We start from the raw sequence: 16,291 nt of genomic DNA, 5'->3' as shown, positions 1-16,291 counted from the left end.
ACTTTGATCAATGGATGATAAACCATCAGACCACAAGATTAAAGATGAAACATACCACTCATTTCAATGAGGAATTTAATGTAGGACAAACTAATGTGGGACTTTTTTGTCAGACTATGAATCTATATATTAAGATCTTTATATTTCAGGATTCAAAATATTTGCTCAATGACGGGGGTTGGACAAGAGACACATTAATTGAAATACTTGTTAATTGAAAATTTTGAAATAATTTTTTTAAAATGGAATGAGATATTAAAGCTAGTAAGCGATCAGATTAAAACCCATGTCTTCTGAATCTAAGACCAGGGTTTGTTTGTTTTTTCATAAATATGTTCCCTTTTCCTGAGTTCCCACTCTTCACATAAGGCTAATCTAAATAAGCTTATTAAAAATATAGCTGACAATAGCTTAAGGTGGCACATTCGTGGGAACTGAAGAGGGGGCAGGGAAATGATATAAGTTGAGTTGTGTGGAGGCCATTCACACAATCCCCATGAGCATACCACTTCACATTGAAATACTGAAGATGTAACCAAGAGGCTGATTTAAATTACGTGCTGCCAGTGTTGTCCAAGTGTTCAAAGAAGTCACTAGTCAGTACCACATCCCTGAGATCTGGTCTCCAGAGGGGCAGGGCCAAGATGACAGACTAACTTAGCTGAACTCTCCCAACATTACCTTCCAAACAACTTTAAAATTATACCTCAAACTGAATTCTGGCAACAGAGCCAAAAAAAAAAAAATCAAGGTAAGACAGTTTTCCAGTCTAAGACAATTTAGGAGGTTGGTGGCACAGATCTGTGACACCAGATTGGGGACCAACCTAGAAATGCATACAGTGGCAGTGCCAGCTTTGGATCTTGGATGCAGCCATGACAGTGAGAGCTTAATGACCTCTCAGCGTAGAGACAGTAAGGGAGTTAACAACCAGTCAGAAAGAAATACAGGAATCCCTTTGCTGGCACAGTCGTATATGGACACAGCACATAGATTAATTTGGCTGGAACATAGAGGACATGAATGAATGAATAAATGAAAATGTATTTGTCTAGAGCTTACTATGCACCAGGTATAATGCTAAACAGTAAGGACACAAATATAAGAAGCACAACAGCTCCTATTCTTGAGTAACTAACATTCTAACAGAAGAAGATAACACACGTTGGAGAGTGGTAGTCAGAAAGGAGAGTTGTTGTCTGGAAGTCAGAGGAATGATGCATCTTTTCCAGAAATGATAGTATTGATTTGATTATTGTTATCTGATCAAAAGGTGGAAAGAAGGGAGGAAAGGAGGCACTTACATAGCAGTATGACCAAAAAGAAAATGGCCTAGGGACAGCCTGGTCAGCTCTGGAACAGCTAAGTATGGAGAGTTCTCTCAAACCATGAAAGCACTGCTCCAGAGTGAGAGCTAAAGGATCTGATGGGAGGACTGTAGCCTTGGGGGCTGCATGGTCAAGTCCAGAGCCACATAGCTATAGGAAACTCTCACTGCTCAGGGCTAAGTCTGTGATGGGAAGTAAAGAAAGAACAAGCATTTATTAAGTGCTTATTATGTGCCAGGCATTATTCTGAGCACTTTACAAATATCTTATGTTGATGGAGGTAGAGGGATAGTAATGAAGGGCACTAATGACCAAAAAACCAATAGTTAGAGTTGCACCAGATTATGAAGGAAGTTATAAAGGAAGACTGTATATTCCCCCTAGAGGTAAGAGGGAGCCACTGGTGCTTCTTGAGAAGTGTAGTAACATCATCAGACTTGTGACCTAGGAACATTCATTTGACAAGCTTTATGGAGAGTAGATTAGAGAGGAGGGAGAGATTGAAGGCAGGGAGACCAATCAGGAGGCTATGCAGTAGTCCCAGGTGAGACGGGATGAGAGCCTGAACTAAGATCTCTTGTGAGTAGAGGGAAACTATTCAAGTTCTGCCACTTCCCTGAGATTATTGTTCACCTAGTCCTGGGAATTTAAACCCTTTGAAGAAAGCTAGGTCACTTATTTAGTTATTTTGGATTTCAATTTTCTCCTTCCTTCCACATCCAAAACACAGTCTTTTTGGTAAAGAATACAGAAGCAAAACAGTAATTGGGTAGCTCTTTCTTTCCTTTGCTGTCCATACTTACTACTTTATCCACCTCAGTTAGTAATTCTATTTCTAGTATTTGGAGAATATTTGGAACTTAAAAATTTAAAAACAAATGTTAAAAATTATTTTTACATGTAATTAGGGGAAAACAAAATACTAAATATTTTAAATAGTGCTTAGCACAGAGTCTGGTTCATAATAAGCACTTAATAAATGTTTGTTGATGATGATAAGAAATTGCAGAGAAGATGACAACCTGCATGACAGAGGGAGTTTCCTCACCTGGGAGTACCCTCAACTGATGAAATCACAGAGATGTTAAAGATGGTAATAGACAAGACATTACAAACATGGAATCATGTTGAAGGAAAATCTGCATTCATTAAAAATATAAAACAAAATGCTCACATAATGCAATAGTCCCCTAGTAGAGAGAAGTATATATTTGTCATAATAAACAAGATAGATATCTACCAATTTAAAACTACATCCAATAGTGGTACCATCATCAATGGAAAGAGAATTTCTTCTGTTTCATTAATTTCTGATTTCACACTTGCTGTGGTTGGAGATTAAGAAGTAAAGTTGTTTGACTGTGATTCACTAAAATTTGTCTGTGAATTTAAGACTCACAAAAACAAAGTAAAGGGCATATTCATTTTTGAAGTACCAGAGCATCATATTATTATTACAGCATCAAGTGAAGTTTTCATCAAAATGTGGAGGATAATCAAAATAAGAAGACTCCCCCATCTTTACTATATGAAGTAAATACTAACGTCAGACTCATATGCCTTAGAGTGCAGCTAAATAGAATTATGATGCCAAAGATTAACTTTCCATATCTATAGCACCTTCTCCTATAAACAAAGAAAAACAAGAGAGCAAACTAGAAAAAAAAAAAGCCTGATGTTTCAGCAGGAAAACAGCAACAATCCAAGAAACTGGGCTGAATGAGGATAGTTAAAACCAACAAAAAAGAGAAAGCCCAATTTCAGCGAAGAAAAGAACACTGGAAAGTATACTAGAAAAGAATACAAATAACTGAATAAATCTCTGAAAATTCAAGAAAATCTTTGTAATGGAATAATTATTCTTCAATTTTACCTAATTATTTTTGTTTGTTTTTTAGTAAAAGTAATGAATTTCTACATCTGAAAAATTCATGTGGAACATATATAAAGGCTTCAAATATTCTAGAGGTCTCAGTGTGTTAAATGTATATCATATAGCAACATAAAACATGTAACGTATTTTTGATATACAAAGTAAATAATGTTTAACTTACTATCTTTTCAGAAGCCTTAATCACATTCTTTTCAAGTTCAAATGTGAAATGAATAGAGATAGAGATTAGTATGCAGGGGTGAGGGGCTGGAAGAGGGGGAAAATCAACTCAGTGAAAAAAATATCAATTGCTTGTATTTCAGAAAGCAAACATAGCATGAAGATGATTCTTGTTACTACTGTTCAACTTCTTAGTTCCAGTAGCAAAAGATATACTTAAATAGTTTCATCAAAGTCAAACTTTAAAATTTTTACATATGTTTAGATTTAGGGAAGTTTAAAGTTATCACCATTATTTTCTAACTCATTAAGCACTTGGGGATGCCAGTAAAGTAATTGATTATTCCAAGAGTGCCAGAGGAAAATAGTAGAACAAATAAGGAAATTATGACAAAGATACTGGTACTAATCTTCAAGCTATTCTATTCCCAACAATGGAAATTGAAAAAGTTTATAAATGATATAGGAAAAAGTAACATTTAAAGTGTTGTTTTCATCCCATCTTCCAAGAATGGAAACAAAACTTAGCTGACACATGACTCAGTATTCTCAGCAAAGAAGTGACCCAATACCCAAGTTGCTCATTTCAATAAGGTTCTCTCCTAACCGGATTTCTGGCTGTTTTGAAACAGCAGAGCAATAAGAAAGCTGCTTGTTTAATGCAGTGGTACAGATAGCCAAAAAACTTGAAGACCTGTAAAGATGAACATGGAAATAGTAAGGAAAATTAATTTTATTTTTAGCATGATGCACAGAATATAGGAAAAAATTTCTGAAGTGTGTTATAACTTTTTATTTTCCACTGTAAGGCAGGGTTTAAGCAATGAGGTGTTTATCTAAAAAATAGGTTTTTATATGTGAGTGCAAAAGGAAACCAAATACTTGGATTTGAGGGTAATTGGCTTGCACGGAAAAAGAATAAAGATGGCAGAAATAAAGTCTAGGAAAGCTAGCAACCTTTGGTGTTATCTGAAATTTCAGTCTACCCTTTCTGTAAAATTTCAGTGCTATAATCAAAGGACTCTGCTTCTCCAAAGATGACAGGTTATACCATGTAGGATTAATGTTAGTAAGAGTCCATAAGGTAATACAGATTAAAAGTTTCTAGAGAAAGTTTAGCATGAGGACGAGGTTAATGCTACTGTTTGCTTAATATTACTTGCATTACCTGATTAGATACACAGTTGTTAAAAGAAGTTTAATCAAACAATACAGTCTGCCCTTGGGTTCCATGCTGTAGAACTTCCAAGCACTTCATTGGCTATTTAAATAGATAGATCCACTAAATTGGGTCTTATGTTGATGAATGAATACTCCTTATAATTTTCCCTTCATAATAAATATAATTTTGCTTTTATATGGAGTTATATGGAATATAATTTTGCCTTTATATGGAATTCTGGTCTATGGTGAAAACGGCTGAGGCAAGTTTCAATGTACTTCTAATGACATTTGAAAATGTGTAGGTGGTCAAATCTGCCAGCTGATTATTTTGCTTAAACTTCAAAAATGCTTAGTTAAAACAAAGGTTTAAGTTGTGTCTATTTATACTTCTTGGTTTTTGTTTTCCAAAGTATGCTTCTATTTGAGATTTTAATACAAAAAGTACATTCATTTACATAGCAAGTATCTATAGGGAATAGTTTGAAGATAGTCTATAATGAATAGCTGTATTTATATTTATATAACATTTATTTAACATGTAGCTTTTATATAGTAAGTATCTATAATAAATGGCTGAGATAAACACCTTCATAGCATTTACTTCAAAATGACCTAAATGATTCTCTTGGAGAATGGGGGTGGGGGAGAGGGAAGAAGTGGTGACTTAATTTCCTCATCTATGAAACTATATAGCTATATAGCTTTAAAATTCTATAATCCTTTTCAATAACTATACTCTCATTATGTATAGTCTTTATGTTCTGCAGCATAAGAAAGGCCTTATCACTAAAGTCCTAGGCACTATGATGTTTAAATATCCAAACCAGATTCCATTTTGTCAATGGAAATACCACTAAAGAAACTGCCCTGCAGCTGAATGTTCTTATGTTTGTGCTCTCTCTCGCTCTCTCTCTCTCTCTCTCTCTCTCTCTCTCTCTCTCTCTCTCTCTCTCTCTAGAATGTAAGGGCTTGAGAACAGGAGCAGTCTTGAATTTTCTACTTGTATACTCAACACTTAGAACAGTGCTTTCACACCTAGCACTTTATAAATGCTTTTTCATTCATTCATGACATGATTTGCTCATGAAAATGCAGAGGGATCTGTTCCATTTGAAATTATGTATTTTCTTAGGATTATGTAAATGTGAGCAAGCTGACAGTTTCATATACCGATTGATGATATAGTGGAAAGAGCACTGGATTGAGAAGCAAAAGGTCATGGTTCTGCCCCTCACTGTGAGGCCATGAACAAGTTGCTTAACCTCTCTGTGCTTCTATTTCCTTATCTGTAGAATGAGAATAATATTTGCATTATCTACTTGATAGTATTGTAAGGAAAGTGAATTGCTTTGGCCACTGCATAAAATTTCTATATGTGACACTTCAAAATAAAGTTACAGTCATTTTTAAAAGTACAGCTGTGTTAATGCTATTAAGTGAACAGTAGGGACCTTCCCATCCAATGCAGGAATCCCTTTTACATATCCCTGAGATGATAACCTAACCTCTGTGCCAAGGGATGGGCACTGACCACTTTGTAAGGAAGCCTATTCTATGGTGCTACATCTCTGTTCCAAAGCTCTTATGTTGAAGAATGAATTTCCCATATGTGTGTGTGTGTGTATGTATGACATTCCTTATGCTCTTAGTTCTGTTTTCTAAAGCAGAAAATTGGAATATGTTAAGAGACCTATAGTGTCATTACCCTCAAAAACTCTTATAATACCAGCTTCCAATTTAGAATTATATAATTTAAAGCTGGAAGTAGTTTTAGAGCTCTTGTCCAATCCCATTGTTTTACAGATAAGAAAACTATCCTAGTCAGAAAGGTTAAGTGACTAGAGTTTTACGGATAGCAAATAGCCATAGTGTTAGACTTGGACCAAGGTCTTCTGACAGCATTACCAGTGTTCTGTCCTCTACGTTGCAATGCCTCGTCATTTATAACTTCCATTTAAATAAATTGAGGCTGTGTCCATGTCTTGATAGAGACAAAATGAGCATTAACATGAATGTAATTGAATTATATTCAGTTCAACAAGCATTCATTAAGTAACTACTATATACCATGCACTGTGCTAGGCGCCAAGGATAGGAGAATAGAGACTGGATCTTTGATTTCGTTGGCACAGAGGACTCCCAGTTATTTTCACATTGTGCCACTTATACTCTAGCCATCATCTTCATCCCCTCCCACCTGGACCTTGCATCCTGTCCCTTGTTACCCTGAGCTCTGATAAATAAGTTTTCGCTTTAACTTGCCTCAGTGCTACTTCCCAACCTTTTATACATTCATACTGCTTGTCCCTCCCCTTTCAGCTCCTCTTCACATGTAGACTTCCCCATTAGAATGTAATTGAGGACAGAAACTACCTTGCTTGTACCCCAACACCTATCATGGCTTCTAATGAGCACTTAATCAGTGGTCTTCTATCCCTAAGTGAGGGAACTTTCTCTACTAATGCAAGCTGGCACCTTATCTACAATTTACAGCCTTGAAAAGTTGACTAGAACACAAGGAAGTTTAAGTGACTTACCCAGGGTCAAAAGTGGAATTTGCACCCTGTTCTTCCTTCATTGAGGGCAGATTTCTATCCACTGCAAATATAAAGAAAGTCAAAATGGAAAGTCTTCAGTATAAAGTACTTATATTCTATCACAGAGAAATCACATGTACATATGAAATTAAATAGAAAATATATACAAAATAACATCTGATGAAATCATAAGGTGGTAGAAAATCAAATCTTTCACAATAGAAAAAACATTTTTAATTAATTTTTTTCAGTTAAAAATCTATTTTCTCCCCTACCCACTAGGAAAAAAAAACAATAAAAGAAAACCTTTATAATATATATGCATAGTCAAGCAAAACAAATTCCCATATTGGCCATATCCAAAAAATATATATCTCACTCTGTACCCTGAGTTCATGTTTCAGAAGGTAGGTTATATGCTTTCTCATTAGTTCTCTGGAATCATAGTTGGTCAAGCAATGGTAATACAGTAATTATCAATTCTTGAGAAAGAGATAAATAGGTGCAGCTTCAGAAGGGAAGATGGCTAGTCCCTGGTCCTACCTAATGAGCAAGGCAATGGTCTGTGAAGCCCTAGGACCTGGTTGGTCATAGAGTGGTGATGCATGTTTGGGGGACTCAGTCTCCAGTTCTTAAAAAGGTCAGCCCTGACCATCTTGTTCTGCCTTGAAATTTAATAGACGCACATTTTCTTATATGTTAAACATACTTAAAGAATCTTTTCTCTGGTTTTACATATAGTAGTTATATTCGAATACCTATATAGTAGTAGTTGTTAATAAATAAATAATAAAATTATGGGCTTTTTCCTAAAAAAAAAACTAGACTTGGAATTCTGTCTTGACTGAATCAAAGAACAGAGTGGATGAAATTCCTACTTTTCTGGACATGAGCTCTTAGAAAACACTCTAACTTATGCCAAGAGTAGAGATGAAGTAGAAATAAAGAAAATAATGATATTAACTCCAAAATCAGTCAGGGTATGAAGAACCTGGACCAGGCTGAAACTTTTGAGGAATCACTTGGCAAGGTTTTTCCTATGCTGGGCAAAGCTGGGCTCTATGATGCTTCTATGTATTTTGTGCCTATAAAAAGTCTGAGGCTGTATAAATCTTTATGCCTGTAGTGAAATAACTTTTGATGAACTCATGACAATTTGTACAAAAGTATGTTGTTGGCAAAAATGTGATCATTTAGAAAGGCACAGGAATTAAAAAGAAAGAGTATATTCCTAACTGTTTAACCCTAAAATACAGCTCTAAATTTCCGGGTGGTGGCAGTGTTAGTAACAGGCAATCTCACTCAGCCCACACATAAAGTCATCCCTGGTGACCTAATCTATAGCAGTCTATATTACTTGCCCTTGACAGGCAGATAGGTGGCACAGTGGTTACAACACTGTGTTTAGAATCAGGAAGACTCATTTTCCAAGTAAAAATCCCACCTAGACACTTACCAGCAGTGTGACCCTAGGCAAGTCACTTAACCCTCTTTGCCTTAGTTTCTCATCTGCAAAATGAGCTGGAGAAGGAAATGGCAAACCACTCCTATATCTTTACCAAGAAAATGCCAAATGGGGTCATGAAGAGCCAGACACAACTGAAAAATAACTGACAATAGCAACAAAATTCTCTTTCTACATGACAACCTTTCAAATACTTGAAGACTATTGTCATACCCTTCCATTCAAGTTTTTTTTCTTCTCTGGGATAAATAGCCTCCCTTCTTTCAACCAAACCTTTAAATCCCAACAACAACAAAAATTATTTGCCCTTGGGCCTAGCCTCTCTCACTTCAAAACACACCTCGGAATGCTGTCCTATTAATCTTGAATAAATGGTATGTCAATAGCAACTAGCTGGGATCTCCCTCATTGTGCCATGTCATCCTTTCCTGTGCTATTTTTGCTTAAGCATATCCTCATGTTCCCTTTTGCAACATCTTCACTTCCCCTCTACATTTTTGTGAATTTATTCAACTCCATGAAGTTAATCCAGTCCTTCATTGTAAAAATAATGAGAAATAAAAATTCATTTAGTGCAGGTACATTTTCTGCAAGAGTGCCAAGTTTTTTGGCCAACACAAAACCAGCAGAGCCCTTCCTGTGCCCCATGAGACAGGCTCAATGTGGATCAACAAGTAGTACCAGTCAAACAGAGCTGTAGCAACTCAAGAGAGTCTAATAATCTAGGTTTCTTTCCCTTTATAAATTATAGGAAACGAGATTAGGAAGACCAGGATTCTTAGCTGAAATGCTAAATAAATCTGTGGTAGGAGGACTACAGCATCCCTTTAGCCTAAATCCCTTTTATGTAATACTACTGTATAATTATTCTATTTCCCTCCCCCAGGAAATAAGCCACTCCTAGTTGGTGTCAGCCCCTAACTGCTAGAAGAATTCATATATCTTTGGGGATTCAGCAATTGCTTCAAGCTTTGTTCTCAAAACCCTTTAGCTTGTCACATCCCACACCATTCTAGTTAATTTACCTAAGACTTTTATCTTATCTTATTCTAAACAGTTCTAGCCATTCCCTATCTCCTTCTTGTCTTAGCTATGGTGCTGTAGTGTGTCAACTCAAGACATTTGGTCTGATAGCCAAATACTTGAAGTGTTATCTTAAACATTCATTGTCTAACAAGTTTGAGGAGAAGAATTACTTAAGACTTCAAGATCAGAACATGGGAATCTCAAAGTCAAAAAGGAGCTCAGAAATTAATCCATACTATTGTTGCTGCTGTTGTTTAGTCTTTTTCAGTCTTGTCTGACTCTTTGTGACCCCATTTGGGGTTTTCTTGGCAAAAACAGTGGAGTGGTTTTGTCACTTCCTTCTCCAGATCATTTTACAGATGAAAAAACTGAGGTAAACAGGGTTAAATGATTAGCCCAGGGCCACACAGCTAGTAAGTATTTGAGTCTAGATTTGAACTCATGTCCTCCTAACTCCTAGCCTGGCATTCTACCCACTGCATCAACTAGTGCCCTGTACCTAAACAGAAATTCCCTCTACAATACCTCTGAAAAGTGCTAATCCAGGGGCTGCTTGAAAAACCTCAAGGATGAAGGACTCACTACTTTCTTAGGTAGTCATTCCACTTTTGGCCAGCTGTAAATTGTCAGAAAATGTTTCTTTCCACTGAGCTGAAATCTGCCTTTCTGATAATTCTAGCTATCCGAATTCTGGCTGCTAAACAAACAGAATGAACAAAGGACCATAGATCTAGAGACAGAAGGAACCTCAGATATTATCTAGTCTAATCTTCTCATTTACAGACAAGGAAATAGAGGCTAAGAAAGTTTAAGTTGCCCAAGATCACATGACTCATACATGGAAATGACCAGAATCAAATTCAAATTGGAATCGACTCCAAATCCATCCCTGTTTCCATTGTACAAGCTAATTCCTATTCCATATGATGCCAGATTCAAGGAAATGTAAATTAAAACATCCCTGAGTTTTCATCTAACACTCATCAAGCTAGCAAAGGCGCTAAACGATGGGAAAACTCATTGTTAGAGAAGCTACAGGAAGACAGGCACTCTGATTCACTGCTGATGGGGTTGTGATAAGTTCAACCATTCAGGAAACCAACTGACGATCAGGAAAAGTTATTAAACTGTTCATCCCCTTTGACCTAGAGAGTCCTTCACTGAGACTAGATTGCAAGGAAGTTATTGTAAGCAAGAAAAAGACACATATGAACAAAAATGCTCACAGCACTATTATATGACAATAAAAAATGGGAAGAACATATCCCCAATGATTACTGGATGGATGAACAATCAATAATCCTTTGAATTATAAATCTAGAACTAGAAGGCACCTGAGCAGCCATGTAAGCCAACTTCTTCTTTTCACAGACAACACTGAGGTGCAGAGGGGTTAAATGCTAAAGGTCAAACAAGTAGTACATAGTACAGTCAAGATTCAAACTCGAGTCCTATGTCTCCAAATTAAGTGATCTCTCCACTTCACCTAATATATTAGTGTCATAGAATATCATTATGCTCTAAGGAATGACAAATATGAAAAATTCAGAGAAGCTTACAAAGTGAATTAGAGCCTAAAGAACAATATACATAATGACTAGAACAACATAAATAAAGTCAACATGGAAAAGCAATAAACCTCTGATAAAATACCCTGGTCAACATTAAGTCCCACTTGCTGAGTTGTCTTTCAGTCATGTCTGATTCTTCATGATCCCATTTGGGGCTTTCTTCATAAGAGATAGGACTGGTTTGTTATTTCCTTCTCCATTCATTTTACAGATAAGAAACTGAGGCAAACAGGGTTAAGTGACTTGGAAGATGAGTCTTCCTGACGCCAGGCCTGGCATTCTAACTACTGTGCCACCTAGCTATGCCAACTGTCAAAGTTAATTAGTCTCATTCTGTCAAAGTTTAAAGTATATACCTCATCTTCCTGTTATAAATTGATAAATCAACTTTTTTAGGGAATATGTTTGTAAGGGGGTTTGTTTGGGTGTTCATCGAGAAATGTAGATTATATCAAAGCAAAATGTATCAATAAGTTAAGAGCAAAGAATAACAAAAAAATGAAAATAATTGAAACCAAATTTTATGATCCTTTTAAGTATTCTTTTCTGAAGTTAAAATATATGTGTGTGTGTGTGTGTGTATATATATATACACACACACATATATGTGTATCGATCAAACTAAGGGATTGATTGGGCTAGATAGCCTAAAAGTCTCCATCTGAACACATTCTAGTTTACCAATGTGTGTGTGTGTGTGTGTGTGTATGTATGTGGGGGGGGGTGCACACACACATATAGATAGATAGATAGATAGATAGATAGATAGATAGATAGATAGATAGATAGATAGATAGATGAAACTAAGGGATTGATCGGGCTAGATAGCCTCAAAGTTCCGTTCACCTCTAAATCTATGATCATTGCATAGGACTGAACACAATTTTGCCACATGTAATTGAATAGAAAACAGCAGGGCTTATCACCTATTTTGTTAGGTACACTATGTTTCTATTAACATTATTTATGACTGCTGGGATTACCTTTTCTGGTTGCCAGGTCACATTGCTGACTCATATTGAATTGGCAGTTCACAGAAACCTCCAGGGCCCTTTCAACAGGAACTGTTGTATAACCAAGCTTTCCCCATCCTATAACACTTCTTCCATTATTCCAAAGAACACTTCATTTCCTATGCTAAATCTAAGAGTAATTTCCAGCAATTTCAGTAAATTCCAGCAATTTCGTCTTCTCTCATACTTAGGACGTCACTCCACATTCTTTATCTATGCTGTAGTTATTTTCACTGATGAAAACAGTCAAAGCAAAATCCCTGGAGGTCATTATAACATTCTCTTTGCCCTCCATACTTGCTAGAAATGAGATTTCCCTCCCTTCTCTTTCTCTTGGTTGTTCACTCATGTGGTTGTGGCTGTCATATATTCTGACAATCTCCATTTTGCTGAACATGTTCGTCGACTCTGGGACTCTGTCTCTGAGGGCTAAAGTTTTATTTGTAGCAGAACTTCCAGGACTTTTTTTTTTTTGCTCATTAGTTTTGGTTGCTATGATCCACAGTTAGCAGACACTTGTCAATACCAAAATATAAACAATGACTGCCCTTAGCTGTTGTCCGCAAGAAAGCCCAGTATGTGGAAATCCAATTTTCTACTACTTAATCATATGGAAGATAGCTCTCATATGTGTATGTTTCAAGTTTTTCAATGTACTTAACACATTAATGCCTGGGAGCCTCACAACAGCTCTGGGGTAGAAACTAGAAGCATTATTATAAGAAATCTTGAGAGTCAGAAGGGTTTAGCCACCTGCACATTCCATAGAACTGCTAAAGTGATAGAGGCTGAATTAAACCTTGGTTTCTCATAACTCCAGATTTCAAGTTTGTGATGGGCAAGCCTGATTCAGGCCCATTTCCTGGGATGTTTAGCTCAGATATTGAGGAAAAAAAGACAGCAAAGAGGTTCATTTAGCCAAAGCACAGAAAGGATACTCAAGAAGGACACAGCACCTAGCTCATATAGACCTGTCTCTCCTCCACATGAGTGGGCCTTTTTATGCCCACCAGAAAGTCTTAGTCTAAGGGGGCAATGCTGACCAAATGACAAAGAGCCACAGCAGCTCTGCAACTGCTGTTAACTCTAAAAAAAAAAAAAAAAAGTAAAAAATCAGAGGGCTCACACAGGTAACTTAGAGTTAACTCTAAAAAATAAAATGAAATAAAATAAAGCCAAAGAAATAACAGTGGTCATAAGCAAAAAGCTTTCTTTATTCCATTGGAAGAGGGAAACTAGACACTTATACAGGGGCTCCCTCTCATACAGACCTGCTTTAGTGTGGACAAATCTCAATACATATACAAGTGGCTATGGCATGGCCTCTAGGCAGTGAGCTGTAGCCCTGACAATGGAGGGGTAACAGCAACAATGAGACAAGGTTGATTCGTAGCAGGGCTTCCTCCCAGAACACAAGTACCATAGGTGCTTGTCAAAGCTCAGAGATCGCTCAATGCTTGTGTGAAACAATTCTGGATTTTTGCTGTGCCTGCGAGTGAGCCCAAGGGATTGTTGTTATGTCAAACTCAAGGCACAGCTTGTTTGCTGGGTCTTAGCTCTGGAAAACATGGTGTCTCCTAACAGTAAAAAGAGAGGCGTAAGAAGAGAAGGGTCATCTTGGCATGGGGATCCTGACAAAGCTCACCAGGCCTGAGGATACCAGAAAGCTGTGTCAATGGCTACCTGGCTGGAACCTTATTCCATTCAGACTCTGAAAACTCTAGAACAGCTTTCTTGCTTTTTAAAGGAAAAAAAAAAAGCTAGCCTAACCTATATGGAAGTGGGAGGGGAAATGGAAAAGGATCAACCCTATCACAAAACTCTTTCTATAATATCATATGGCTCAGTTCAAAAATTTATTTAAGTCTGTGGTATCAAGAATAACGAGAGAGAATCATCTTATAATACAAAAAAAAAAAGTAGGGATTCAGAAAGATATATGTATACAGGCTTGCAGTTAAGACTACAAGGCTATCTCCTATCTGATACTAAGAAGCTACAAAGGCACATTAAAATGGAACAAAAAGCACATACAACCTATGTGGTGTTTGAGAAGTTATCAGTACTCACAGAACAAGCTACCTTAGCACAATTAATGTTAGCTATCGTTTATCTAGTGCTTTCAAGTTTGCAAAGTACTTTACAAATATCTCATTTTATCCTCATAACAACCCTGAGAGTTAGGTGCTCTTATTCCATTTTTCAGATTAGAAAACTGAGACAGAGGTTAAGTGACTTGTCTAGTGTGACACAGCTAGTAAGTATATGAGGCTGAATTTGAATTCAGGTTTTCCTGACTCCAGGTCCAGCATACTATCCACTGTGCCACCAAGCTGACAGTAAGAATACATCCCACATGGAATTTAAATTATGTCACTTATGTAGTGCTATAACGTGAGTGAACCCATTTCTCAGGTGAAGATGTCTCTCTATCCAATAATTCTGAGCCTGTACCACTGTCTGAGTTTGGCTTCAATGCCAAGCATCACGCAGGCTAATAATCAATGGCTGAATGCCTCCACGAGGCTGCTGGTGCCAGGAATTGTTTTTACGATTCTCCTAAGGGCTGTAGTAGCACACAGTCGGTTACTTCCAATATTGCATTTTATCTATTTATTGATATAGTTTAACTTGCCTTTGTAGAAACTCATTTAAGGCAATATAGCCAATCAGCCATTACAAATTCAGCTATTTGAACTTGCTCATAGAACCTGGCCAATCAATGGGGGTGAGGTGGGACAAATGCCTAAGGTGGAATTTCCCTTTCAGCAAAGTCGAATGTGTCCCTGTAATAAGACCCAAAACAGTAGAAGATCGTCTGTAATGAACCAACACTAAATATGCTGCAGAGTTAATTTACCACACATCACAGCCATGCTGCCTCTTAACAATTCCTTTTTGTTGTACCCTCTTGCTATATGTAGATCAGACTTGCCTCTTCTCCAACCTGGGATCTTCTATTTCCCACTTCGCTCAGCACCATAAGCCAGGGCCTTGTGTCAGGGAAAGGGGATGAGATGAATATAAACAGAAAAGCATTCCTATTACTATTTGGCATGGAAAGTACTTTTATCAGCTGTGACAAGGGCTCCTGGTGGCCATCCCAAATCTGGATGTTAAGAAAGTGCATTAGGATAAGAAGTTCAAAACTCTGCCTACTTAGCCCAAGCCTATCTAAATTGGGTTCTCACTCTAGAGCAAAATCCTTAATGGAATTCAGGAAGATAACTGTAGGGTATTACTTTTTTTTTTTGGTAGCTCTTTTTCTTTGGAGACTCTAAATTTTAAAATGTAAAGGTTTTTATTTTTAGTTTGTACCTCTCATAATCCTTTCTAATTCTTCCTCATGTCACATCTAGTTCTTTCCCTAAGATCAGTGTAAAAAGTTCTTAAAAGAAAGGTATACCTTTTTTATTAACACATTTGTAAATGAATGGATTTTTAAAAAATTATTTTGAAAATAAATTCCCATTGAGGGGCATATTTCTAGTTTAGTGAGTTAATATCTAAGCTAGTTCCATGAATCAAGATATGTTGATTCTAACCATGATCCTGCCACCTAATTGCCTGAATAAGTTATCAAACTATAGTTCCTATGAATAATACACTTGTTATCCCTACTTCCCAGAGTAGTTGGAGAGAATCTTTGTTAAATGATAGCTAAGACTCATGAAAAACACAGTGGATTCTATCTCAATTTTATAAGCCCAACAAATACTACATTTTACTTTGCTATTATTTTTTTTTAACTTTTTTACTTATTTTTAAATTTTACTTTATTTTGCTTATTTTATTTTAATGACCCTTCGAATTTGGAACAGAAACAAGAAACATGAGGTTCAATTCAACCATTTATCTGGAACTTATTAAATTCCCTTAATGTTTCAGGACATATTACATGTGTTCCATAAATCAATCACTGATGCTTATGCTTTTCTATTGTATTGACAATGACAGCCAATGTGGCATGGTGCACTGGGAATCTATCTAATAGGAAGACCTGGGTTCAACATTTGATTCTGACACATATTGGCTGTAGGACTACAACTGGACAAGTCCAATTAACCTCACAATACCCTAGACAACTCTCTAAGATTAAAAATTTCAGAGAAAGCACCCAATTAGAATTGATAT

The 16,291-nt window shown here is 36.7% G+C and overlaps 1 long non-coding RNA gene and 1 pseudogene across 1 annotated transcript in view; one reads left to right on the top strand and one right to left on the bottom strand.

Annotated features, from left to right (window-relative positions):
* Positions 1–16,291, bottom strand: part of LOC144456696 (uncharacterized) — a 204,138-nt gene that overhangs the window by 175,341 nt on the left and 12,506 nt on the right. Inside the window, exon 2 of the long non-coding RNA XR_013485713.1 lies at positions 7,083–7,143. This is a non-coding gene — a long non-coding RNA (uncharacterized LOC144456696). The remainder of the gene's footprint in view (positions 1–7,082; positions 7,144–16,291) is intronic.
* Positions 2,419–3,142, top strand: LOC144457190 (p21-activated protein kinase-interacting protein 1 pseudogene; annotated as a pseudogene).

This window comes from Phascolarctos cinereus, unplaced genomic scaffold (genome assembly GCF_003287225.1).
Source record: "Phascolarctos cinereus isolate Bilbo 61053 unplaced genomic scaffold, phaCin_HiC Scaffold_4;HRSCAF=312, whole genome shotgun sequence".
Lineage (NCBI taxonomy): Eukaryota > Metazoa > Chordata > Mammalia > Diprotodontia > Phascolarctidae > Phascolarctos > Phascolarctos cinereus.
The sequence above is the reverse complement of the archived record's forward strand: the minus strand, read 5'-3'. Positions and strand labels throughout refer to the sequence as shown.